The sequence below is a fragment of the Sus scrofa genome, chromosome 7 (genome assembly GCF_000003025.6).
Source record: "Sus scrofa isolate TJ Tabasco breed Duroc chromosome 7, Sscrofa11.1, whole genome shotgun sequence".
Classification (NCBI taxonomy): domain Eukaryota; kingdom Metazoa; phylum Chordata; class Mammalia; order Artiodactyla; family Suidae; genus Sus; species Sus scrofa.
The window spans coordinates 30,087,034-30,114,959 of record NC_010449.5 but is presented as its reverse complement, the minus strand read 5'-3'; the positions used below and the strand labels follow the sequence as shown (position 1 = coordinate 30,114,959).

The 27,926-nt window shown below is 56.5% G+C and overlaps 1 long non-coding RNA gene across 2 annotated transcripts in view; it reads right to left on the bottom strand.

Annotated features, from left to right (window-relative positions):
• Positions 557-27,926, bottom strand: part of LOC106504386 — a 51,409-nt gene continuing 24,039 nt past the window's right edge. Inside the window, exons 1-3 of one of the 2 annotated variants that reach the window (XR_002345649.1) lie at positions 2,273-2,682; positions 2,000-2,166; positions 557-749 (exon numbers count right to left, since the gene is read on the bottom strand). This is a non-coding gene — a long non-coding RNA (uncharacterized LOC106504386). Of the gene's footprint in view, positions 750-1,999; positions 2,167-2,272; positions 2,683-27,926 lie in introns of those variants that run through there. The other variant, XR_001297819.2, reaches the window with a different exon arrangement.

Genomic DNA, 27,926 nt, shown 5'->3' with positions numbered 1-27,926 from the left:
ATGCCAGGGATTTTCCGATCCTTTCTAGCCAATTAATGCGGATCATCATTTGGTTCAGATTCGCATTAGCGACTTCTGCAAATGTCAGGAAGCCTGCCAAGCACCTGAAAGAGCACCTTGAATGCTCAACTTCCGGTGCCAACACCCGTATCAGTGTGCACCCCGTCCACCCTTGCCCCCTCCAACTCCACCAAGCCCCCCCCCCCAGTCTTCCTCACATCTTAGAAATATGAATTTGTGAATTCCTGACACTCTTACCAGCTTTAACTCTTCTCTTTCCCTGGGTCTAGGATTTTGACTATTCTAGGAGCAACTGGAGGGAGGGGTGAGGAGAGAACTGGTGGGTGGGACAGTGAACTGCTTAGGCCTAAGGACCTCAGGACCCCCCACCCTTCACCCCGCCGCCCCGCCGAAGATATGCCCCAGCCAATGGCGTACTAACGTCTCCTGAATTTTCAAGACAGACCAAGGGAAGTTGTGACACGGAATCAATCTCCACGTTCAGTCTTCGGCAATTTCAACTCTGTGGCTATATGCAATAAAAGATTCTTTCATATAATGGCCTTGAATTTTATTCTGTGCCTTGAGGCGAACATTTTGATTCGAGCCTATCATTTCCTTGCTTTAAATTACCCAGTGTTGGGAACAACCATCCAGCCCTATGGCCCCAGCTCCCCTCGTCCTTTGTAAAGTGGCCCCTGGCAGCTGCTGGCATCACTCACGTTCCATTGGCACCTGGTCCCAGGGCACTGCAGGGTGGAACATGATTAGCTGGTCACTACAGTGTACCATCGGTAACCTCTTTTCTCTTGAATAATATAAACCAGAGTCCTACAGATTTTGGCCCCATGGAGCTATGAAAATCAATTCTAAGTAGCTCATGGACCCTTAAGGGGTACGTCATGAATCCCACCCCCGGAACTCGTTTCCAAAATCAGGATTATTTGGTTGCAAAGACCAAAAGTTGACTCTGAAAGAGTGAAACAAGAACAGGGGCTTGGCTGAAGAGGCAGCGAAGCAGGTCACAGAACAGAAGGAAAAACCAGATATCAGGCCTCAGGATGGGCAGGGCTGGGCCTCCGAGCAGCGTGGACACTCTCTCCAGGACACTGTTACATGGCACCTCGCCACCCTCCACCCCTGCGTCCTCATTAGAGACGTGGGCTCTTGAGCGTCTGACTGGGCTAGACTGGGTCATGGACCTAGCCCTGTGGTGGCAGACATTGGGTGGCTGAGTGACCATCTCCCAGAAAAAACACAGGCTGGGGACGCTGTGCCCCTCCCCCCACCGAAAAGATGCTGCCGACAAAACCAGCCTGGGAATTCCACACACCACTCCTGTCAGCTCTGAGCCTTTTCCTGTTGTTCCCTCTTCCCAGAGGTCTTGGCATAAACGTCACCTCCCCTAGGAAGTTTCTGGACGTGCCCCTCCTAAGTGATTTCCTAGCGCTTATCTCCCTGTATTGGAGTTGTTCACAAGTCTCCCTCCCACTGGAGGGACTGTGAGCCCAATGATGGGAGCGATGGTCTTTGCCTTACTTAGAGCTCTAAACCCCCAAAGGGTGGTCCCCAGGAACCGTTTGTTAAATAAATAAAGAATGAAGACCTGGATCTGTCACTAACCTGCTGTGACCTCAGGGAAGCACCTCTTCTCTGGGCTTGAGTATCTTTCTTTCTTTGGCTACACCCATGACCTGAGGAAGCTCCCCAGGCCAGGGATGGAACCTGCACCACAGCAGCGATCTGAGCCGCTGCAATGACAATGCCAGGTCCTTAACCTGCTCTGCCACCAGGGAACTCCTGGGACTTAGTTTCTTATTCATAAAGCCCAGAGTAGCTGCACATCTTGTTCAAGAGTGGCTTGATGGCGAGAAATAGAAATCCACTCAGGCTAGCTCAACAAAGGGGGTGTCAGGAGGAATCAGGAATGTCTCTTGGAACCTGAGGGCATCCCCAGGAGCTGGAGGAGCTCAGGAATCGGCATGGGCACTAGACTCACCCGTTGTCTCCCTGGGGCCGCAGGCCTGCCTCTCGTGGAGCTTGGTGCCCCCCCTTTGTCTGTTCGTGGATGGCCTGTCTCTCCAGCCCCGCATCCCGGTCCTTCGGCTCGGGCCCTGAGGAGCAGCTCTGAGATGGGGCTCCTCCCGGAGGACGTTCAGAGACATCCTAAAAAGGAAGTGCTCAGGATCAGCGGCTGTGGAAGGAAAGGAAGGATGCCGTTGTGATACCCCCACGCCCTCCGCGGCCCTCACGGGAAGCTCGGGACCCGCACCAGGGGGAAGACCAGCCTTTAACACCGCCAGGGAAGGAGGGCGTGACCCCTGGGCAGGCAGCTCTCTTCTGCTGATGCTGTCCGCTGTCCAGTGGCACTTCCGGCAGCCGGGGGCAGGGGTGGGGCTGCCTTTTGCTGCTGAAGGTGGGTCCAGGCAGCACCTCACAGTGTTCCCCACCTGAGGCCGCATCCCAGGCTCAGTTCAAGTACTTGAGAAGGAGTCTGATTGGCCAGGTTCTTGGTCAGGTGTCCACTTGAAAGCCAATGATCTGGGCTCAGGCACAAGTTATATGTGACAAAGCCCTTCCCTTAGGATGAGAGGGGACCCCAAAGAGGGAGTGTCATGAAGAAGCTCCAAATATGTCCCCTACAAATCCAGTGATGGGGGACAAGATGCTAAGATCAGGGCTCTGGGCTTATGTTTGAATCTTACTCGCTAGGCGTGCATTTGGCAGCAACAGGAAATGACGTAAGAGGCTTAAACAAGAGAGGAGTTTATTTGGCTCCTCCAGGAACCCGTCTGGGAGCGGGCAGTCCTGAGCCGGTGTGGAGGCTCAAGGACGTCTGTGGGACCCAGGATCCCTCTGTTTTCCTGCTCTGACATATTTAGCAAATGATTTTCTCCTTGGGGTTACAAGAAGACTGCTGCATCTCTGGTCATCACATCTGTGTTCCCCTTAAAAAAATGGAAGGAAAAGGGGAAAGCCGAGAGGAGCCGCGGAGAGGATTGCCAAGGGTTTTTCTTTAGCCCGGCTTTCCCTTTTTCTTTAGGAAGACATGCTTCTAGATCTGTGACTTTTGTTGTTGTTGTTGTTGTTGTCTTTTTGCCATTTCTAGGGCTGCTCCCTCGGCATATGGAGGTTCCCAGGCTAGGGGTCTAATCGGAGCTGTAGCCACTGGCCTATGCCACAGCCACAGCAATGCGGGATCCAAGCCACATCTGCAACCTACACCTCAGCTCACGGCAATGCCAGATCCTTAACCCACTGAGCAAGGCCAGGGATCGAACCCACAACCTCATAGTTCCTAGTCGGATTTGTTAACCACTGAGCCATAAAGGGAACTCCAAGGTCTGTGACTTCTTGTTGGCTGTGTCACAGGGCTACTCCTAGCAGCAGTGGAGGCCGGGAAGATGAGCACCTCAGCTTTCTAGAGCATAAAGGGAGGAAGAGGAAGGGGCCTAATCACAGCTTGGGGATGGTGTGTCCCCTGTGAAAGGGAGATGATCATAGAATCCACACCATTAGGGCTGCTTGTACAACAAACAGCACCTGGCTCATGGGAAACTCAGAAAACGTTAGCTGGCTGCCATTACCCACAACTGATGACCGCGACTCTGGTGCTGGCATTTGAGGCGCAGGGGTGGAGTGTGGGGAGCAGTGTCTCTGCTCTGCTCATCCTGGGGGCTCCTGTCCTGGAGCTTCTGCCTTGAAAGCACAGCCCACTCCAGTCTAAATGCTGTGACATCATCTGGAGCAGCCAGTGGGACCAGGATTTGGTTTCAATTCAAAACATCAGGGGTCAGAGGGAGGGGCCCCAGGATTCAGGATGCAGCAGGTGCGTGTGTGTGTGTCTGTGTGTGTCTGTGTGTCTGTGTCCCTCTCCTGGGAACTGCAGGCAGCCTTAGGTTGGGGGTTGGAACAGCTCAGTGGAGGGTGGGGCAGGGCGCCCCCCTCTGGCAGGCACAGGTTCACTCACCTTAAGGAGTGAAATTTGGCCCTGGGGCCAAACTGCCTCATTTCTCTCCACTGCTGGGGAATCAGAACAAATCAATTGCAAGCAACTTTAATAAATTGATTCAATCTGGTGAACAAAAAAGGCAAATGAGAAGGGGGTGGGGGAAAGGCAAAATACGTATTGCTTCCAGCCACAGGGCCAGTGGTTAATCTCGGCTTCATACCCTGTCCAGCTGGGGATTTAAATAATGGAGCGGAGAAGGTTCTGGCTACATGGTGTCTCTGTCCCATACCCGCTTATTTGCAGGGACCCGCGGCCCATGCTGTGGGAGCGCCTTGCTTCCTGTGCGGATACCCCCGGGGGCCTGGTAGGGTGTGTGGACCAGGCGGGGGAGGGGGCAGTGCATCAGTGCACCCCCAACACCTGTGCACCCCACACCCGGGGCACAGCCCTTGCCCTGCACTTTGGCACAGTCTCACCCCCAGGGCCCTGAGAAGGCCTGGCCCTTGCCACTCCCGGCCCTGGTTCCAGTCAGCACTGTGGACACTGGGACAGGCCTGGCGGTGACGGTGGAGCAGAGCCCTTTGTGAAGCGCTTGAGCTCGGCGTTCAAGCGGGCATGCCTGGGCTGCTTCCACCCACAGCTCCCTTCCTCTGAGCCCGCTGCTAACGGCACCCAGCTCCAGTCTGCTACATCTGCTCCCAGAGGAAGATCCAATTCCTGGTGCCCTGGCTGCATGTGTCCTATGTCCCCTCCCGGGACCAGCGGCTTGAGCTTTCTCTCTCTCGGGTCCCTTTCATAGGCTCCAGACAGAGTGGCCTAGAGCCCAGCTTTTGTGTGACCTTGGGTAAGTTACTTAACCTCTCTGGTCCTGATTCCCAAACAAACTGGAGCCTGGTAGCTGGGTCTCTGGGTTGTTGCGAGGGGTCAGTGACTGAGTGGAAGTGTCAGCACCCTTGGGAGCAGTAGCCGGGTGCAGGCGGCAGCGGGGGAGGCCCTAGGTCCAGGCTGCATGTTGGAAGCACCCGGGAACTTACAACATAGGAGGAAAGGCCCGTGGAAGGCCCTCCCTGACCACTTAGGGTCCCTGGGTGTGAGCTAAAAACTCCCTGGGTGATTCTCTCTGGAGCACAGCAGGGCTGAGACCCGCCAGGCTGGACAATTACCAGGAGGGCGGTAAGCGTGGGTGGCAAGCCCCGTCCAACTGGAGGCGGTCCGGAGTCCCAGCCAAGCGAGACAGCCGGCAGTCTTCCTGGAGGAGGGGGCAGAAGTGAGGAAGTGGCTGCAGGTGGAGGGGGAAGGGGCATCCCTGCAGCCCACCTGTCGCCCACCCTCCGGGCTCTCCAGCTGCCTCTGCTCTTCTCTCTCGTCTCAGGCCCTGCGCTCCAGCTGGCGCCCGCCTCCTTAATAAAGGCAGATTGCCACTCAGTGCCCAGCGCTCCTGCTGGGGCCATTAATATTCCAGGCGAGACTCTCTCCCTCTGCTCCCTCCTGGCAGCCGCAGGCCCAGCCCGACAGACGGCCCTGCCGCACCATCTCTTGAGCCGAGGTCTCCTTTCCAGGTTTCTCCTGAGAAAGTGAGGGAGCGAGAGGGGCTGAGGAGAGCCCCGCAAAGCCCTGCACTAATTCAGCCCCTTTGTTTGGCTCTGGGAATGCAAGTGATGGACCTACAGGCACGTGGGAGGAGCGGACCCCATGTATCAGACCTCAGGGCGGGCAGGGGGACAGCACCCCACAGCCTCCCCAAGGTCTCCCGGGGCAAGAACAGGGTCCTCTGGGGCTGCCCCTGGCGGGGGCCTCACTGTGCCCCCTCCCACCTGCTGCCCTCACCACTGCAGAATGGGGGGGCGGGGAGAGGGCAGGGGTGAAGAGGCTGAGGCACTAAAGAGAGTGAGGGACACAGAGAGGGGACCCAGCCTCTAATTCTGACACAGGTGTCCCTCGAATCCCACTTCTCTGTGACCTCCAGCTCCCCACCCCACACAGGCACATACACCACACCCTGCACCTACCACACCCTGCACGCACACTACACACACACGCACAGCACACACACACACACGCCCAGATACACGTACCCCACAGATACACACCACACACCATGCCACAACCACACATACACATGTGCACATACCACAAACACCCCACACTGCACCTACCACACTACACCCCCCCCCACAGATACACACAACACACACATGCACACACACACTTGCCACGCATGCTCAAATACACTGAGAACTCAATGCCTGGGCTGTTTTTTATTTTTTATTTTTTTGCCTTTTTGCCTTTTCTAGGGCCACTCCTGTGGCATATGGAGGTTCCCAGGCTGGGGGTCTAATTGGAGCTGTAGCCACCGGCCTACACCAGAGCCACAGCAACGCAGGATCCGAGCCATGTCTGCGACCTACACCACAGCTCACGGCAACGCCGGATCGTTAACCCACTGAGCAAGGGCAGGGATCGAACCCACAACCTCATAGTTCCTAGTCGGATTCGTTAACCACTGCGCCACGATGGGAACTCCTATAAAAGATATTTTTAAAAGTCACTTCCCCAGAGCAGCCTTTGCTGGCATCTGTTCTCCAGCCGTCCGTGCCCTCTCGCCTTGTGTCTGGAACATAGGTTTGTGTAGTGATCTGCTTCACGCTGACTTTCTCCCCTAGAATGGAGCCTCCACTGGGAAAGGCTGGGTCGATTTTGTTTTAAACTGTTTTATTGAGATGTAATTTACATACCATACAAGCTACCCACTGAAAGTGTACAGTTCAATAGTAGTATATTGACTTAGTCTATTCACAGATAGTTGCAACCACACCAGTCAATTTCAGAACGTTGTCATCACCTCAAAAAGAAGCCCCAAACACACTATTTAGTTGTCACCCCCCCACCCCTCCACTGCCCCCAGCAACCATTAATCTACTTTGTCTTTTTTTTTTTTTCTTCTTTTTTTGGCCATGCTCGCATCATACTAAAGTTCCCGAGCCAGGGATCCAATCCAAACCACAGCTATGACCTACGCCACAGTAGCAAGGCCAGATCTTTAATCCACTGTGCGACAGCGGGAACTCCTACTTTGGCTTTATAGACTTCCCTCCGCTGGACATTTCAAATAGATGGAATCACAATATGTAGCCTTTTGTGTTCGACTTCCTTCACTTTGCACGATGTCTTCAAGGTTCATCCACGCTGTGGCAGGTAGCAGTGCTTCACCATTCTGATGGCTGCAGGATCTTCCACTGTACGGACAGACCACATTTTATCCTTTCATCGGAAATGTGGGTTGTTTCTTCCTTTCGGCAGTTGGGAATAAGGCTGCTGTAAATACTCACGTACAAGTTTTTGTGTGGATGTATGTTTTCTTTCCTCTTAAATGCAGACCCAGGAGTGGAATCGCTGGATCTTATGGTGACTCTGTGTTAAATGTTTCATGCCAGACTACTTCCCAAAGTGGCTGCACCACGTCCCATCCCAGCACAAGTGTCTGAAGGTTTGGATGTCCATAGACTTGCCAACGCTCATTACCTGATTTTTATTTTTATTTTGTTGTCTTTTTAGGGCAGCTTCCACGGCATATGGAGGTTCACAGGCCAGGGGTCAAATCCGAACCGTAGCCGCCAGCCTACACCACAGCCACAGCAATGCCAGATCCGAGCCTCATCTGCGACCTACACCACAGCTCACGGCAATGCTGGATCCTTAACCCACTGAGCAAGGCCAGGGATCGAACCTGCATCCTCATGGCTGCTAGTTGGACCCATCTCCGCTGAGCCACGACGGGAACTCCTGTTACCTGATTTTTAGATTATACCCATCCCAGTGGGTATGAAGCGGTGTCTCTCCGTGGTTTTGACTTGCATTTCCTGATGGTTAATGACGTCAAGCATGTTTTCATGTGCGTATTGGCTACATGTCTTCCTCCGAAAAATATCAATTCAGATATTTGGCCCACTTTTTTTTTGGTTTTGGGCCACACCTGTGGCACCTGGAAATTCCCAGGCCAGGGATAGAGCCCAAGCCATAGAGGTGACAACGCCAAATCCTTAACCACAAAGTCACCAGGGAACTCCATGGCCCACTTTTAAACTGGGTTGTCTTTTTATTATTGAGTTGTAAGAGTTTTTGGTTCTAGATCCAATCCCTTTTTGGACATCTGATTTGCAAATACTTCTCCCTATTCTGTAGCTTGTCTTTTCAGTTTCTGGATAGTATCTTTTAAAGCACACAAATTTGGGAGTTCCATGGTGGCTCAGCTGGTTAAGGATCTGGCATCGTCTCTACTGAGGCTCACACCATTGCTGTGGAGCAGGTTCGATCCCTGGCCCAAGAACATCCACATGCCATGGGCGAAGCCTAAATAAATGAAGCACACATGTTTTAAACATTCAATTTATTTTCCCCTTTGTTGCTTGTGCTTTGGGAGTCTTATCAAAGAATCCAACATCAAATCTGAACTTCCAAGGACATATCCTAATGTTCCTAAGAATTTTAGAGTTTTAGCTCTTATATTTAGTTCTTTAATCCATTTTGTGTTAATTTTTGTATATGATGTAAGGGTCTACTTCGTTCTTTTGCATATGGCTCTCCAGTTGTCCCATCACCATTTGCTGAAAAAACTATTCTTCCATTCTTTTGAATGGGCTTGGCTTCCTTGTTGAATCAGTTGAACATGGACACATGATTTTATTTCTGGACTCAACTCTGTTCCATTGATCACATTATATGTCAATCCTTAAGCCACACTGTTTTGGATTCTGTTGCTTTTCTGCACCACCAGTGTTCTTCACTGAAACACTGTGGTTCAAATGTTTGCTGGATGCTCAAAACCCAACAACCAAATACCACCAAGAGCACACCTGTAATGAATAATTTAGGTTTATTTAGCTTGCAGCCACCAAGGAGAACACACCTCCAAAGAATGCAAGGCGCACCTGGAAAGATGAGCTTCGGGAGGGGCCCCTTGGGGGACCGGGGTGGGTGGGTGCTAGGTGATGGTGATCTGAAGGCTGGGGAAAGCAGAGGCCAAGCTGAGGCTGGGCACTGCCAAGAGGAGGAGCTATTCAGACCTTAGTTTTTACCTAGTAGGGGGAGAGCTGTCACTGTCACTCCAAGAGGCTGGCCCAAGTGGCTCTCTGATCATAGTCTTTGTTTCTCTGAGAACTTCTTGGTCTGAGAGTCAGCAGAGCGGTTTTCTACGTTCTGAAAGTCCATAAACAGTCCATGCTGAGGAGGAGCTAGAGCTTCGCCAGCAGGCTGAGGCTGACCCCACTTACCCCAGGACACCTACTCCGATGCCAGCTTTAGGGGCTGTCCTAGGGACAAGGGGCCTGTGGGGAGGGAGGAGGGCCCTGGGTGTGCCACGGCAGAGCCCAGACTGCTAACGCACCGCCTGGCTGGCCCAGTCACTCCCCTCCTTGGGCCTCAGTTTCCTCGTCTGTAAAATAAGGAGATCAGAGCCTCCTCCAGTTTCTTGTCTGCTTCCCAGCTCTCTTCCTTTGCTCTTTCAGAGTGGGGGCGTCTCTGATGATCAGCATGCCCATCTCACTGGCTCTACCACGTGAGCGCACGCGCGCACACACACACATATACACACACACTCCCTGCACACAGCTGACTCATCTGGCCTCAAGTCCCTGACTCAGGCTTTCAGCTCAGCAGCTCCCAGACATTTGGATTTTATACCCTGGCAAAATTTCCAAAAACTATTTTTGGGCTCCACATAGGGTTGCCCATATTTTATTTTGTCAAACAGGACATTAAAAATCACAAGCACTACCTCCTGTTGTAAGCACTGTGTCATAAAAGAAAGGATAATAAAATAAAGGATAAATTGAAGGATACTACTCTCCAATGACCTGCGTTCCCCTCTAGTCTTGGATAATGGTGAAAACGCCTATTGGAATGAATAACCGCTCTTCTTACCTGGGTTTGGGAACGGCTGCTTTACCTTATGGCAATAGATCTCACTCACATGCAGATACTGTGAGCGGGCCAGCCTCGGCAGTCCCGGAAGGAGTGACGGCCTCTAGGATGCAGGGTGGCAGGTAGAAGTGGGGGCGGGAAGGACTGAGCTGGGCTTTGAACACCAGGTCTCCGGCAGTTTCAGGAACCTGAGGGGGCAGGACCAGCACCCACATCCCCAGGCACTGACAACAGCCTCCCTAACTGTGAGGCCGGGGGAGAGGGTGTTGGGAGCTAAGACCAAGACCATCCCCCTCTGGCTAGGACGCTGAGCCCCATTAACACCTCCTCGGCTGCCACCCACTACTTCCAGTCATTTCCACCTCCAATGTTTGCCCAAAGCGTGTGAGAAATACTGTGCGTGTGAGTGAGTGAGTGAGTGATTGCAACAGCCGCCATGGGTGTGTTTGTGGGAGTAGGAAGTGAAAAGTAAGCTGTCCACCAGCAGAACAAGTTTGCGCGACTGTTTTTTAACTCTCTTGGGACACAGGACAACACGTGGCATCAGGCGGTTCACGCTGGACTCTGAAGAGCTACATTCAAAGAGGGGACCCTCCCACACCCCAGCCCATTCTCCCAGCACCTGCGGGCACACTGTGCTACTGTTCCTTTAAAAAATACTCCTGTGCCGCCAAAGGGAACCACTCAGCAGCTGGGGGAGGAGTTACTTGGGGGCCTGACCACCAGTCACACCAATAGAGTCTATGGAAGCCCCAAGAGTGACAGCCTTATGAGGGAGCCTGGGCAACCTGTTTAAAGGGACAATGTCTCCGCTGGGTTTCCAGGTTGGTATGACTCCAGAGCCCCTGAACTGACCAATACAACCTCAAAGTGGCTGTTGTCCCCGCCTTCCTAAGAGATGATAATTTGCTGGGAAAGACGAGTGATTTATCTGTCTAATTGGGCTTTTATTTGCATTTTAAATCACGCTCTTCTGCTAAACTAATAGACCCCCTATTTATAGATGACTCCAACACAAAGTGACTACTAATTACTACAATTAATATCACGTTAAGGGCTTGCCAGCCAACTTCACAGCAACTTGTATCGCCTACTCATTTTCAATTAAGGCACATTGACAGGGAGAACACGTGGTTATTAAGAGCGGGCCCTGGGGTGTAATTACTGCTCTGCAAGGTCATTAAGCATCTCCCCTGCAGAGCTGGCACCTTGGAGCCAGGGGCTAGGGGCCCAGATCCGTGTCCCACCCAGGGGCTAGAAAGCCTCAGTGCCCCAGACTGTCGGGCAGGTGGGGCTGGCTCTGAGCTTTCTGGAGGTGGAGCAGCTGCTGGCTGGAGAGCTTGTGGCTGGGAGGCTGAGGGGGACCATCCACCCTTTCCTGTGAGCTGACACAACTGCTTCCTGGAGCTGCCTTTAGCGAGGGTCTACGGGGCCTTCTCTGATCAGGCAGGGGTGGGTGGCAGGGACACAGAGATGAGGGGAGGAGAGCCCCAGAGGAGGCGGCAGCCCCACCTCTGCGTGGGGGTGGGGCCGGAGGGCGAGGATGGGCTCCGGACTCTGACTATGAGGTGAGCAAAAGCCATGGCAGAGTAGGAAAAGGCCGGGGGGGAGGGGGCAGTGGCAGAAGTCAGGCAAGTGAGCAGCTCACGAGCCAGCTCTAGTGGCTGATGGTCCCCAGTTCCTCTATCCACAGTGGCAGGGGCCAGCCTGCCACGGATGAGGTCTAGGCCGGTGGGAAGGCTCCAGGGCCCAGGCCCTACCTTCCCAGGGGCCAAATTCAGGCCAGGCAACCTGTGAGCTCAGGGCTCAGACACCGTGGTAGGGTGGGGGCCTGTGATAGGTGACAGAAGCCCCCTGTCCCTGTGCTAGAGCTCCTGTCTTTCCAATCCTGCCTTCAGGCCCTTTGTGTTCAAGCCTCAGACTCACCAAGGTAGAGTATTTAGACCAAGGAAATCTGCAAACACTGCAACCTGGGTCACTCCCTCCCGCCGCCCCCTCCCCACCTCAGACTCACCAGAGCCTCCCTCACCAGACCAGCTCCCCACACGACCCACTGCCTCCTCAGGGAGGGGAATTGGGCCTTAGTGGGCAAGTGGGGAGGGAGGGAGGGCCCTGGGCCCTCCAGCGAACTGGTGCAGGCATGGGGAGGAGGAAGTTCCTGATGCCTCATTCTTCTGGAAGTTTCTGTCCACTGCCATGCATGGACAAATCCCCCCAGGCTCTGTCTCCTCTGCCTGCACCACCTCCATCATCTTGTTCCCTGGCACCCCGGCCCTTCCTATACCACTGCTGACAGCTTCCATCCCTCTGACCTGCACAGGGCAGGTGCTTCACGAGCATTTGGAGAAGGAAGGAAGCGGGGGAGGGACCATAGCGCGGTGTGTCAGGGTCAGGTTTGCCTGCATGAGGATGGCGCGGCTAACGTGAGCTGGACGTTTCTCTCTCCCTGCACGTGGGCAGCCCTGGATGACCCGGTTGCCCTGCCATTCCCATGACGTGCCTTCCATCACATGGTCAGAGATGGTGGCTTCACTGTCTGCCTGGCGGCCAGGGGCAGGGGAGGAACACACCTGCCCCTTTGAGGCCCTTCTTCAAGTCCACACATGGCAACTGTTGGCATGGCCACATCCGGTGCCGATGGGGACTGGGCAATGGCTAGTGTGTTTCCACCTACAAAGCAGAGTTCGCTTGCTAAGAAAGGTGGGAGACGGCCGCCACGGGCTGACTGTGGGATCGTCGTGTTGGTGAGGGAGGAGGGACTCCTGGCCTCATCTGTCCCACCCCAGTCCCTGCTGCTCCCGGAGGGACTTGAAGGGATGCATCTGGGAACCTGGGGAGTCTGGGCAGTGTGGGGCCTCCGTACCCTGCTTCCCAGGCTGGGACTTGGCCTTCTCACCTGGTCCTCCTTGGAGCCGGACAGCCTCCTTCAATAGCTTGGGTGGGTGGCGTTCAGGCTGCTTCTGGGTGCTGGAAGCCCTGCCCCCAGGGCACTCCTGTGGGTCGTGAGTGGTGGTGGGGGGAGATGGGGGGAGACAGGGAGGTCGCTCCAGGCCTCACCTGGAGAAAAGTTGGTGGGAGGGTGGCAGGAGGCAAGGACAAGGGCATCTCAGACCCACAAAACTCACACAGACAGAAAGAGACGGCAAAGGGGCAGTGTGTCTGGAGAGAGGATGGCAGTTTGGTGGCGCTAGCAGCATGGGCGGGTAGGCAGCTACGGTGAAGACAGGGATTCGGGCCATCTGTGCCCCTTGAACCCCGAGTCCTACTGCTTTTTTGCTCAGTTTTCCCCGTGCACCTGTGTCAGGCATGATGCTCAGAACTGGAAAAGCACTGTCGTGTATTTGTCCCTCACTGAGGTCCTAGGAGAGATGCGCTGTCCCCATTGTACAGGGAACACAGTGAGGCTCAGAGGGTTAGGGATTTGCCCCAGGCGAGGGCGATTGCATTCCAGCCACCTGAGGACCTGCCATGCTGGGCTCAGGGGCTGAGAGTCCTGTGTAGGACCCCCATGGAGATAGTGGCGCTCTGAGGGCGCACCCCAACCCTGCAGAGCCCCACCTATGCAGGCTCAGCCTTTGCAGCTGCCCCTCCCCTCAGCCAGGGCTCTCACTGCCCTTTGGCCTCCCCCCTACCTCCTGCACCTCCTCCACCTGCTGGCTCTACTCAGGGCTCAGAAGGCAGAAGGGGGAGCCTGCCAGGGCTGAGCCTCCTTTCCCGGGGCCCAGAGGGGAGAGGCTATGTCCCGGGAAAAGAGCTGCTCCCTTGCCCACTGAGATGGGAGGGGCCGTGGGGAATGGGCTGTCTCTGCCCCTGGGGGGAGAGGCACGTGGTAGGAGCCAAATAAATGCTAATTACTCTTCCCATCTTTCTCTTCCCCATCAAAACAGAGTGCTTGTGAAAATTTCTAGTTATTCACACAAATCAATGGTAGTTTAAACAAATTAAAGATTTTAATTCGTCCCCAAATTTCCATTTCAGGCGCTAGTGGAGCTGAGTATGTTTAGACACATGGTTTGAGTTCCCAGGAGAGGTTTGGGGGGCCATGAGGGAGCAGAACTGGACGCCTGGGTTTGTAATGAGGATAGATGCTATAGCCTGGGAACCTCTTCCCGGGCCGGGCTCAGCAGCCACACTCCTGCCACATCCACCCGGCCTCCCCTACTCACTGATTCTGCTCCACCAGAAAGTGACCCATGTCTACCCCAAGCCTGGGTCCCTCCTAGGCTCCTGGCTGCTGGTCCCACAGCACCGCCCACCAGCCGGGCCTTAGCCTAGACATACCATCAGCACTCAGCACCTGTGCCTTCCGGTCCCATCTCCCCGGCTGGGCTGTGGGCATTGTGTCCCACCAGCTCTGGTGGGTTCCCAGCTGGCCTCTAGTTAGCACCCAGGTGGGGCCTGGTCAGAGCACCCCCCCCCAACCTGGGCAGAAACACGCCTCTTGTTTCCCAGAACAATGAGCAGCGGGGGAGTTTTCATCCTCGCACTGAGGTCTCGCTTTCTCCGTGGGGCACCACCCTCCGTCCTCACAAGGCCTTAGGCCAGGGCGCTGCTGAGGCTGGGCCACCACCCTCCAAAGGATCCCGAGGCCTGGCCAGCCCCGCCCTCCACCCAGTCTGCTCCCCACCCTCAGGCTCCCTCTTCAAGGTCGGGGTGGCTGCAGTTCCTGGAAGCCACCCTGACCCCAGAGAAGAGTAGCTGCGACCGCCCCCCCAGCCCCCAGTCCCCCGTCCTGCTGCCTAGCCTTTGGTTTTTGTTCTCTGGACACACCCACAGCTGCCTGACCGGATGTTCATTTGTTTTGCGTTGGGTTTGGGCATCCCCCCACCACCCCCCGCCCCAGCGGGAGCCTCGGGCTCCAGGAGGGTGGGAGCCTGTCTGGCTTGTTCAGAGGCGAATTCCCAGGGCCTTGGACACGTGACTGTGGCCTGAAAATATTTGTTCAATGAATGAATGAATGAATGAATGAGTGAGAGAATGATACACAGGTGAAGAAACAAACTGCTCCTTGCCTCCCCCGCCCCAAGTCCCCCACTGCGGCCCTGGGCACCCTCCTCTCCCTTCTCGGCTCCTATCCCGCCTCCATCTGTGCTGGGCCTGGGAGCTCCTGCATCTCCAGGCTCACCCTGCCACAAGGTACCCCTCGTCCACCCGCTGGGCCAGCTGCGGCTCTCCCTGCCCCCGACTCCTGCCCTTGTGCAGAGCAAAGGGGAGTCATTCGAAGATGCTGTAGCTCATGTGCCCTCAGGTCTGGGCATCGGAGGGGTACTATGCAGGCCGCGCTTTGCTGCCCAGCCTTGGGTCTGTGTTGACCAATCTCACCGCCTCCTGTCCTGACATCTGGAACTTGGGCTGGACTTCTACTCGCCCCCCCAGAGACCCAAAGACCCCTGGTGTCCTGGAAAACAACTTCCTGGGCAGCCTCACAGCAGCGCCTCTGGGGTTGGGACCCAGGTCAAGGTCTCTCCCACCCCGAAGGAGGCGGGTCCGGGAAGTGTCTGGATGCCCCCTGGGGAGGGCCGGGCTCCATGAAGGCAAGCTCCCCCCGCCCCCTGGGGGGAAGCGTGGGTCAGGACGCTGGTGGGTGATCTGCATCACAGCCCGTCAGGGGGCCTGGGACCCAGAGGTGGGTGGGAGCAGCTTGCCCATCAGGCCTCTGGCTGCCAGCTTCAAAGCCTCCAGACCAGTCCCTCCACAGTGGAGCCAGGCCCCTGCTGGATCACGGAGACGGATGGGGGCAGGGAGGGAGAGCCAGGCAGGGCAGGCCTCCTAGATGCCCACCCAAGGCCTGCTGCCCGGGCTGAAGGGTGGCCCAAAGGGAAGCCAAGACCTGTCTGCACATCCCTCTTCCTTCCCGTTCCCTGGCTGCCAGCGGCACAATGGTTTTGTCCCTGGTGGCGGCCTCTGCACAAGTAGCAATGACCAGAGGGCGGCTGGATCTCCAGGCTGCACGTCAGCGAGCTTCTGGACCAGATACATCTTCCACCGCTTCCTCACGGGCTTGGGCCCAGCCTCTGCCACCCGTCACAGCCTCTTCCGCCTCCCTTGCCGAAGGCCATCGTGTGCAGGTGTTTTCCGGATCTGGCCACTCTCCAGCCCTGCGTGTACCCTGCACCCCCTTCTTCAGCCTCCAGGCCCCGTGGGGTCTGTCTCTCGCCATCTCCATTACTTCCATCACCCCTGCCTTTCCAACTGCAGTCGTCCCCTAACTGGCCCTCTGTCCCCAGCTCAGCCTGGGCCACCAGCAGGCCCGGGCCTTCTCCCGCCCACGCTGAATCCCACCTCTGGCCTGGCCCGGCCATCTCAAGGTCTCAGCCCCATGTCTCCACCTTCTGGAAGTTCTCCCTGCCCTCAGCGGGCCCTCTGGGCTGAGCTTAGCACGTCCCCATGCTGCCCCCACCCCCTAAGCTGGCGACCAACCCCTCAGGACGCCACGGCTCCGCCCTCAATGTGTGAGAGTGGGATGGAGGCCTAGATAGGGAGGCAGTTAGGCCAGGACACTGCTGGCTGGGGCGGGGGCCCTGCCCCCAGGCCCTTCCTTCTTCCTCCCTGACCATCTGCAGAGACTACATGGAGTGATGCCTGTGAGGTGGTTTTGCTCGTGAGCTGTAACAGACCGTGCTGGGCCTAAAAGGGCCCAGTCTGCCCACCAGGCCTTGTTGCCCCTTCCCCCGGGTATGGCGCTGAGAGAGGCTTCAACATCTTGTAACCACCAGGCTGGAGGGAACACTCTAAGAGTGGCAGAAGAATGGACTGCATCCCAGTGGCCTGGGCCCAGCCTGGCCCCTGACCCCATACTTCCTCTCCCAGGGGACACAGGTGCTATGTCTGGGCCACTGGCCCAGACCCTTCTCAAGGACCTGGCTACCCCTTGGGGAGCTGAAGGTACCTCCTCTTCCACGATGTGCCAGCCCCTGCTTAGGAGCCCCCCCACCCCACTCCCACCCCCACCTCAGGCACACCCCTGGGCTGAGAACCCAGTCGGGATATTCCCAGGCTCTTACAAGCTTTTACAATTTTATATTCTAACCCTCGGTCTGAGCTGAGGCTGGCTTGGTCCTTCCTGCTCCTGGAGGAGGGGTTAATAAGCTGCCTGGCCCTGCTCTGGTCCACCTGGTTCCCCAACTACCTCAGTTGTGACTGTCAGAAACCCCCAGCCCACAGGCCTTGTCCTCCCCCCAGGGCTTCAGCTAAGAGACCCTGAGCAGGAATCCCCTGACCCAGCCCCCAGGGATCCTCTGGACCTTGGGGCTGGGGCTTGGGATCTGGGCGGGATGGTGTGTTTGGCACACCCACTGTAGGCTTGGGCCCACGAGCATTTTGCAAGACAAAGGACTCAGCCTTTGGCCACGAGTTGGGCTGCTGGGGATCAGCTGCTTTGCTCTGTTTCTCAACACTAATGACCTTGTAAATACCTTGCAAGAATCAAGGGGTTCTGGCCAGCTGCTGGGGGTGGTCTCCTGGAGGTGTGGTGTTGCCTCGGAGACACCACAGTGGCGGGGGCGGGCGTACAGGTGGCCACAGCGTTTAACCAACATGACATGGGACAAAGCAAATGAGACCTCTTTGTTTGGCCTACAGCTTTACAAACACCTGCGCAAATGCCACATCTGACTTAAAGTTGAGTCCTGTTCAACAGCGAGAGCCCCCAGGCCCAGATGTGGCCCACTCTGATGCCCAGGTCGGGCTTTTTGCCTCCCTGGGCCCAGGGTTGAGGCTCCCTCTGTGGCCTAAGCGGAGCTCCTCCTGGCTCTGAGCCAGCTGTGGCCTTCAGGGGTCCAGCCCAGTATCCACAAGGGAGTGACCCAGACGCAGCACCTCTGCAGCCAGAAAACTCCTGGGCCCTGCCTCTAGCACACAGGGACCAGGCAGATCAAGAAAACAGACTCAGGAGTTCCTGTTGTGGCCCAGCGGGAAACGAATCTGACTAGTAACCATGAGGTTATGGGTTCGACCCCTGGCCTTGCTCAGTGGGTTAAGAATCCGGTGTTGCCGTGAGCTGTGGTGTAGGTTGCAGACGCGGCTCGGATCCCGCGTTGCTGTGGCTCTGGCATAGGCCGGCAGCTGTAGCTCTGATTCAACCCCTAGCCTGGGAACCTCTGTATGCCATGGATGTGGCCCTAAAAAGCAAAAAAAGCAAAAAAAGAAAACAGACTCAGTGACCTTGGGCCAGCTGGAAAGGTGGCCTGGGGCAGACACGTGCCCAGTCGGCCAGGGGGCTGCTTACCATTTGTTTCAGCCTGACTCAGCTGGTGATTCTCTCCCTGCCCCGGAGCTGAACCCTGGAGAGGGGCTTCTCTCTCTCGTTGTGTCTCCTTTCCAGAGCCCCTCATGCAGGCAGTGCCAGCCTTGCCCCTTCATTTTCTGCCTGGACTTCACTTAAGTAAAAATTCCATAGTCCAGCTCACGGAGCCTGAGGATGGCTGGCTCTTCCTTGAGAGCCAAAGCCTGGTTTGCTGACTCCTGGAATCACAGTTGCTTCTCAAAACCAGAGCTGGCCATCACTTCCATGCCTCTTTTGTTCTTTCTAGGACAAATCTGAACACTCTCACATTCCAACTTAGGGGTGCCGGGCCACCCCTCTATCTGAGTTTTATCCCTAGATTTGCTCCTTTGCTCTTAGGTGGGATTTTTGGTATGAAAACTGGCTAGTGCACCATGGCAGCCAATGGTACTCCATTCTACTCCCAAAGCACCCTCCTTCCTCGCTGATCTTACGAACTTTCTCTTTCCAAGAAGTTGAGTCTAGTGGGACCCAGGTTCGCTGTGGAGTCCCAAGGGTCTCTGGCCATCCACACTACTGAGGCCCCGCCCCAGCCCCTCCACCTCCCCAAGCGCCTCATCCAGGCCAGCACCTCAAGTCCCCTCCTGACTTCAGCCCAGACTTTCAGGAAGCAATTCTTGTGCTCTCTCTGCTGGTGGGCCCGGGTTCTCATGGTCATTCCTGCACCTTCCCTGCTGTCAGGCTCCTGAGTGCTCGCTGCAAAGAGCACTCTTGGCAAACCCCTGGAAACCCTAATATCTGGTCCTTATAAAAATGGTGTTCTTGGAGCTGCTGTTGTGGCGCAGCGGAAACAAATCTGACTAGGAGCCATGAGGTTGCGGGTTCGATCCCTGGCCTCGCTCAGTGGGTTAAGGATCCGGCGTTGCCATGAGCTGTGGTGTAGGTCGCAGATGCTGCTCGGAACTGGCATGGCTGTGGTTCTGGCGTAGGCCGGCGGCTACAGCTCCGATTGAACCCCTAGCCTGGGAACCTCCATATGCTCCGGGATCGGCCCTAAAAGGACAAAATAACAATACTATTAATAATGGTGTTCTCAAAAGCTTTGCAGCCAGACACCCCAGCCAGGATTCCATTACCTTCACTTATGAACCAGACCCTCGGCAGGACCAGCCCCAAAGAGGTCTCTCGTTTGACGGCTTTTAGCGCGGATATTCCTGCCCGGAAAGCCCTCCCCCCAGGCCATCTGTGGAGGGTTGCCTGAGACCCTTTACTGGGTTTTCTCAGATTGAGGGGATCTGGGGGCTGCCAGAGAGGCTCGGGACTGGTACTCGGGCCTGTCACGGCCCCATCGATCTCAGGCTGTCTGCCTCAGCTCCCACCACCGGCTACAGTGGTACCACTTCTGGGGGGACCTCCTGTGCTGTTCCAGCTAGCTGATTCTGGCCCCCCCCCCGTGAGCCCCCCGACTTCCGGTGCATCCACACACAATATCTCAGCTGACCTTCAGGAGACTCGAGAAAATCCTAAGAGGTAGGACAGTGAAGACAGAGACTGGAGGCCACAAAGAACACGAGGGAGGAAGACCAGCCACTGGTCGGGACAGACGCTTTGTGGTTCTCTCTGGGATTCCTCCAACATCCCTGTGTGGTTTGCTCACCACGGACTGGTTACCTCCCCTGCTTGACTGGGGGGCGACCAGGGACCAGGGGCTGGTGCACCCGCTGGTGGCCCCTGCCGAGGGTAGGGGAGGAGCCCCCGAAGGCTGGGTAGGTGGGTAGGTGGGTACAGCTGTGAAGGGAAGAGGACATGGCACCAAGAGCCTGAAGCCTGAGCGAGAAAGGGACCAAGGGGACTGGACCCCAGCGCAGGAAACAAGACATGGCCCACCTGGCAAGGGCCCCATCACAAACCTAAGGGGCGGGGACCAGGAGTGGGAAGCCATCGGGTCGGGGAGTGGAGGGTGACAAGGGGAGGGGTAGGGCCGGACCTCACTTAAGTAAAAATTTTCATAGTCTAGCTCTACCACGCAGGGGGGTGCCCGGTGGATGGTGCACCTTGCTCTGTGGGAGGCCCCAGAGGCTCATCAGATGCCTGCCCGCGGGCCAAGTGTGAAGCCCAAAGCCAGGCTTCTCTTTCCAGCCCTGAGGTTCCCCAAGGTCCAGCTACCAGGGCTCTTTGGTGACACTGGGACCTGACAGACCTTCCCTTAGGGCTGAGGGGCCCGGCCAAGGCTGGACAGGCTGCAAGGACACAGGAGGGGAGCAGGCAGTCCGCCACCCAGACTGCCTTGCTCATGTGTCCACTTTTGTCCAGCAGACACGTTTGAAAGAGCCAGACGCCAGCCCCAAATATCCCCACCCAGACCCGGATCAGCTTGAGGTTCTGTTTCCAAGCTCAGATATTTTCTCCCTTAAAATAGAAAAGATTGGAACTGCCCAGCAAGTATGGAAAGCAGCGAGGAACGCCTTAGGAGGGAGAAAAAGGCATCATTAACCTATTCTAGATGTAGTAGTGACCGCAAGGTCACTGGACGAGAGACTGGGGCTGCAACTGCCATGCTAAAACAAGAAATAGGTCCCAGCTAAAGTCCCCATCCCCCGATCGGAGCCCTGAACACCTGGGCATGGCCATGTGACAGTCCCGCCTCCTCGAACCTAGGTCCTCCTTCCCATGCCTGTTACTGGACTGGCCACTGTCCCCCAAGTACAGTGACACCTTCTGGGCTCACTGTGCCCACTCTGTCAGATGGCCTGGGGAGCATGTGCGCCCGCCCCACCCTCAGAGACCCCTTGGGACTGTGGAACCGCAGGAGCAGGACCCATACGTGAGCAGGGGGAGCAGGAATACTCGCTTTAGGTTCTTTCTCTCCCTGCTTCCAGGGGTTCTGGCTCAAATGAAACCAGACTGCATTCTGTTAGCACACGCTGCTGGCTCAGTGCCCGGCGGGCCCTCTCCCCACTGGGAGCTCCCGAGATCGGGTCCCAGGATGAGAGTCAAGGAGTTTGACCTGACCCCCACCGCCTTCGAGACCTGTGTCTATCCCTCTGTTGTCATCCACCCATTCATCCATTCAACAAATACTCATTGAGGGCCCACGGGAGTCAGGCCCATTCTGGAAGCTGCAGCCAAGAATGGCCAGACCCCGGCTGCGTGGAGCTGAGCCTCCAGGGAGGAGAGACAGACAACCCACAAGGAAACAGAGATGGACAAGATAAATCCAGATAATGACAAGTGCTATGAAGAAAACAGGACCAGCAGGGTGACGGGGTAGCCGTGGGGGCAGGGGAGGCCAGTGGAGCCAAAAGCATCCGAGTCTTAGCTGAGCTGAGCAGGGGGGGGTGTGGAGCTTTGGGCCCTGGCAGGGACTTCACTGCTTCCCTCCCTGTACCCCAAACCCCATCCCCGCCCCCCGCAGCCCTCCCTCAGAGCTGCCCGTTAGAGGCAGGGCCCCCGCTCCTGCCCCATGCCCAAAGCAGCAGTTTCCAAGCCCAGCCCCCCCACCTTGGACAATGGTCTGGTTGAGAAAACCCAGGGGTCTGTCCCCCCAGCCCAGTTCCTGGGTTTGCTTCCTTCTCCAGCAGGCCTTCCCCTCTCAGCCCATTCACTCCCGCCACCGCTGCCGCCGCACCCCTGATTCCTCCAAGCCTTCCCTTCCTTCCCTTGTCCAGAGAGGGTTCTGGGTACTGGGTCTGGCCCCTGCGCTGCCCTTGGAGAAAACTCCTCTCCCTACCCCCATCCCCGAGACACCGTCAGTGGTTAGAGCCAATGTCACGGCTCCCTACAGCCCGTGCCCTGGCTCAGCCCCCTTCGGCACCGGGCTGGCAGCAGCATCGTGCGCAGGCAGCTGGCTCAGGCCGGCTTCCCCCCAGACTCAGTTCCCCAGGGTGCGGACTGAAGGCCTTTACAAGAAATGCAGGGTCAGGTCTATCCTCAAGGAGTTTATTACCTTGCTAGAGAGCGAAAGGAATGCCTAAGAAACTCTTAGAGATTAAACAAAGCTAAGCCGTCAGTGGATGTACTAAAGCGCTAAATGAAAACGGGAGGCAGACAATAAAAGCTCCATGTAGTCTGAGGGCTGGGGAGCCAGTGGGGGGCTGGAGTGGATCAGGAAAGCTTCCTGGAGGAGAGGGCCCCCGGCAGGCCTTGGAGAGTGGGCAGAGTGAGAAGTGAGGGGAGGTCTGCAAAGCTATAGACACCTCGATACTAAAAAAACCAAAAAAACAAACCAGAAGAAGCCAGAACACCCTTTAGAGACCCTGCAGAAGGAACCCCTGGGGCCGAGACAAGGGAGGAGCCCTTTTGAGGGCCTGTTTCCTGCTGCCTGTTCCCTTGTCGCTTTTCTGAAGCTGCGCGGAGGTGGGGCTGGAGGGGCCAGAGAGGCAGTCCACCCTTTCGCCTGACCAAGAGGACACCTGACTGCATGCTGGGCCATTCTGGAGTGTCAGTTTGCTGGGGATACGAATCGAATGGGGAAAGGCCCTGCGGGGAGGGGGCTTTGGTCATTGGGCCGTGGGGGCTTGCAGGAGAGGCAGGGGGTGCGTGGCCACCTCTGCACCCCCAGAAGAGGCTGACCACAGACTCTCGTTGGCTCAGGGGGAGCGGGAGGGAGGGCAGAGGCAGGAGCCACGGCCAGAGACCAGCCCTCCAAGTGCACGCAAGGCAGCCCCACCTCCCGGGTGGCACGAGCATGGCCCCCAATCTCTGGCTCGAGTTTGGTCTCCGTGGCCCTCAGCACGGCCATCCTCCGGGCCACCCCGTGTCTGTAGAGCTTCCGCCCCAGCCCCAGTCTTCACACCTCGCCTCTGTATGTCCCCACCTCATCCCCCATCTCCCAGCCCCCTTAATTAACTTGCCCCTGAATTCTAGAACCATCTGGCCTCCAGATTGATCCACGTGCATCAAGTGCTGGCTGCTGTCCCTTCTGCCTCAGGCTATTCCAGTCAGGTTCACCCTCTCGGCCCACCCTCCACTCTGTGCCTGCTAGACTCATTCTCAACACCGGCATTTCCATGCTACGCTTTCTCCGCTCACCTCGGGACAGGAGACTGAATGCCTGGGTGGGATGAACGGTTCTAAGTCGCTGGGGGTGAGACTCAAGTGGAATCCGGCTACTTTTTCAACAAAAATAGGAGAACATGCCAATGGGCGCCAACCCGTATGAGATTCTGATTGGTACCTGCCCTGTGACAGGTGGGGATCAGGAGGAACGTAAAGGGATTTGAAGAAAATTGGGGTAACAGGGGCGTTTACCCACGTAATCCGACAACGGACAGGCCCGGGAAGTGGCGGAAAAGCAGGACAGGGTCCACACGGTTGCTATACACCCGTCACAAGTGTGGAAATGCACTGGGTGACCAGGCAGACTGCTCAGTCACAACAGAAGTGGGTGGAAGGAACTGACCCCCGGCTGCAGTGCCGGCGGCTGGAAATTGTACAGGAAGGAAGAAAATGGGGGGGCTGGGCCCCCAGGCTGGCCACCCTCCCCCACTGCCACACGTGGCGAGGCAGCCCGTGGTCCCGTGGCCATGACGGAGGGTGCTCGGTAAGCTACTCTCGCGTTACTAACTGCCCTGAGGTGTCCCCAAGCTTTCTAGAACTTTCTCTTTTCTAGCTGCCCCACTTTCCGGATGGTGAGTTCCATATGGTCCGTACGTTATGTGGCCCCATGGAGGCCGGGATTCTGGGGTGGCACTGAGGCTCTTCCCACCAGGGCTCTGGTGGCTGAGAGAAGGCCCAGACATGCCCCCTCAGGTCCTCCAATTCAGGCAAAGGAACTAGGATGAAATGTGGCCAACAGTCAGGGGGGAAATCAAAAGGAACTGTTTGAAGAGCAAGACCCCCACAGGAAACCTGGGAGAATACTTGAAAACAGGAAAAAAACCAAAACCAAATAAGGTGAGTCTTGCAGAACAAAAGGTCCTGAGCCCTGAGCAGCAGCCCCAGGTGCTGAGGCAAGGCCGCCTGAGCAGAGCTGCCGGAGACGGTCTGGGAGCAGGAAGCCCTTATAAGGGCCCTCACAAACCTCAAAAGCAGGGGCTAAAGAATAAGAGGAGTGTCTGAAGGTGACAGGCCTCCACACTCATCTTGCAAACCAATGACAGACGTCTACTCAGCCTGAGGGTGACACAGAGAGGCAAGGGAGGTGACTCTTGGCCATATGGTCCAAACTGGCCCCCAGGGAGCCACAGGAGCCACGACCAGGCGGTACGGCCATCCTTCCTGCCCGAACCTCAGCAGAGCCTGGGTCACAGATGAGGTCCAGGCAAAATACCCATCACAGGTAGTGTCACTATTGTCAGTGTAACACCATGGTTAAGCCCTTACAGTCCCTTTTCCGGGCCAGACACTGTTAAGCCCCAAGGAATATTTGCCCAGCGACTTCTAGCGGGGATGTTGAGAATCTCTTGGGCACCTTTGGGCAAATTAGAAAAAGGGCCCCCCACTGGGTGGATCCAGGGCAGCTGGGCCCTGCACCACCTGCTGAGAAGGCTAGTATCATCTGGGGGCGGGGGGACACATAGGCTCTGCCACAGGGGACACCAGACACCAGGCAGGCAGGGTCACAGAGGGGACGTGGCTTTGAGTGTTTACCAGGTGGTTGGTCATCTGGACGTCTTGCAGCATCACTGGCAAGGGCGGGGGTGGGGAAGACAGAGGAGGCACCGCCTTCACCTGGAGCAGCACCAGAGCAGGAAAGATGGACCTGCTGCTTCCAGCGGCCGGAAGGAGGCCCACCATCTCTTGGACGCAATCTCAGAAGCCAGGGGCCTCGGAGCCCAGGGGAACTGCTTCACAGTAGATGGACTCTCTCTTTTTAAAAGTAAACTTTGTATTGAAGTAGAACAAACGCACAGAAAAATATCCATGTCATAAATGTACAGGCCGATGCATGTCGCACACCGAGTGGACCCGTGAAGGAGCCTGCGATGTGCAAGCAGAACAGCACCAACCCCCACACCCCCAAGGGGAGCCCGTGGCCCCCCTTTCCAGTGAGTTCTCCCCAAGAGCAAACACTTTCCTGAAATCGAACCCCAGCAGTTACTTTTGCCTGTTTATCGAACTTTACAGCAATGACTGAAAATATTCCCTGGTCTCTTAGGTCTGACCTCTTTTGCTCAGCAGTTACATGTTTTCACCACGTGTCCACGCTGGGGCATGAATTTGTGTCGTATTCCATTGCAGAAATACACCACGATTTATTTATCCACTGTACTGTTGATAGGCATTCGGGCCGCTTTTCTTTTTGACTTTTTCTGATTACTAAAATAAACAAATGGTCACTTTTTAAAATGTCCCCATTCTCAAGTTCACAGAGCGCTGCAGGTCCTGGAGTCCCCAGGGGACTTGACGTCCAGGCTTCACTCCCTCCAGTGCTCAGAAGCCCGCTCACCAACATTTGCACCTTTGGGCTCTGGCCTGTGTCTTAGCCTCCTCTCAATCCCCAGAGGGACCAGACTGTCTTGCTCCAGGAGCGCAGGCCTCTAAAGACCTCGGGACAGCTGCTGTCACTGACTCCAGCCCTCGGCTCTGAAGTCTCCTGGCTTCTTGCAACCACCAGCCCAAGACTCTGAAAATACCCTCAGCAGTCATTTCACTGAAGGGGAGGCCGGGAGACAGTGGCTTTTGCCCTCCCCCACCAATATGCCACTGCACCTGCCTCTCTCCCAAGGCTTCCAGGAGCTGGGGCGGGCGGGGGCGGGGGGATTCCACCAGGGCCCTAGACCCGTCCCACCCCAGACTTGGCTTTTGGTCCTCTCCCTCAGTCCAGAAACTCAGCCCCTCCCTCTCTGAACACATCTTCCCCTCAGGTGCTAATGTGGCCCCTCCCTCACCCAATGCCCCCACCACGCAGTGACCCCCCCCCCCGACCCCAGCAGCTCCAGCCCAGCTCACTAGCAGCCTTCCTAAGCCCACAGGATACAATGTAGGCTTCGAACTGTAGCCTCTGGATGGTCTGTGACATGGTCACCTGTGCTCCCTCTGCTGACCCTCTTCCCCTGACTTCTGGGACAGCGAAAGATCCTAACCCACTCTCCAGCCCACCCTCAGCCCTTTCCTAATCCTCCACTGGCTCTTCCTGGCCTGGCTCTTAAGGGTCAATTTGCCCCTCAGTTCCGGGTCCATCTCCTTTTCTGGGCCCCTCCTCTCAGCAACATCAACTAGGGCACCACCCCTTCTCCCATCCCTGGTCCCTCGCCGCCCCCCCACCGCCCCCGCCGAGTTCAGGCTTTCTGTCCAGCCATTCCATCTGGAGGTCCTGGAAGAACCTCAGAATCTCAGCAAGATGCCTTTTGAATAAAATCATACTTGAGCTCGGGTTTTACATTTGGAAAAGAAACCGTCAGGTGTTTTCATGGTAAAAACTGAGCCCGGTAAAACCCCAGCGGGGGCTGCAGAGTGAACCCGTTCCTCCAGAGCATCCAGGGCGCCCTGCTGTTCGGGCTGGAGCCTCAGAATGCCTGGCCGGGCACCACACTTGGGTGCTCAGCAAAAGGGTTGAGAAGTTGCAAAGCTGCGCTGGGATAGAAGGCGCGCGCCAGGAACCCGGGGCCAGCCAAGCCGGGGATGTTGAACACAGCTCAAGGACCTCGCTGTCTTCCACGGCGGATTCGGGACATGCTTCGGGGAGAAACAGACCTAAGAGCAGAGAAGCACGCCATCCCGAGACTCAGAGAGGGCGGCTGCGTGCTGGAGCCGGCAGCCGGGCCAGAGCTGGGACCTTCAGCTGAGGTGGCTCTGGGGGAGAACGCGAGAAGGTGCAGAAACAGGGTGGCGCATCGTCCCCTCCAGGAGTCATAAAAAGAAGACCGAGGACCGTCCCTGACACGGCAGCAGAGGCAGGACGCAAAGCTGGGAGGACCCGATGACACTCCCGGGCTTTCGTACCTTCCCCATTCTGTTTTCATCTCATCTGGAACGGTCGCCAATCAAAGCCCTCACTAGAGAGGACCCTGTGCTGGAACCAACGTGGGGAAAGCTACAGCTCAGCGGTGGCCGGGTCTCCCTCTGAGACAAAAAGGGCTGCCCAGGCAAGAATGCGGGAAGAGGGAGACAGGAAAAGATGAACCCGGCAGGCCTCTGGGGGCTGGGTTCCCCGAGGAATCTGAGACAGAAAGAAGGTGTCACCTAGACGTCTGGGTAAGGGAGACAGATCACCAAAAGCAATACTCAAGAGCAGAACCAAGTATGGGTGTTTCTGAATTGGGGCCTGTTACCACTAGGGTGGTCTGGGGAGCCACCGCTGGAACCGACCAGGGCACAAAGAGTCAAATTCCGGGCCTCAGGGGTGGGGAGCTACAGGTGGGGCCGTAGGAAAGTGAGCAGCAAACTTAAACTTTGGGGTGGACAGACTGTACCCTGTGTGCATGGGCGAAGTGGGGCCTCCAGGGTGGCCGTGAGAACAGGGTATGGGCACCACTGAGCACAGGATGCCAGGGAGGCGGGTGGACGGCCTATAGAAAGCAACCGAGAGCCTCAAAGGAGCTCCGGGAAGAAGAGGGCTGAGCTGGGCTGAAAGGGGTTTGTCCCTAAGCACCTGTCAGCAGGAGTGCGAATCAGTTCCTGAAAGCTCAGGATAGCGGGACTAGAACACCCTTTGGGGCTGGAAGGACCCAGTTAGCAAAGCAGGTGATTTCCAGAAAATTTTCTAAATTGAAAATAAATTTAATAGGGTTCAGATATATTGAGAGCTGAAAGAGCCCCATAAAAGCTATGGCAGAGCGCTGGGACCCTGGCTCTGGTCTTGGTGGGGTGGCCAGGGGTGGCGTTTCCGACACTCCAGCCACAGTAGAGTGTGTGTGGTTTGTCACCTAAGCTCTGCCTGGGTGTGCG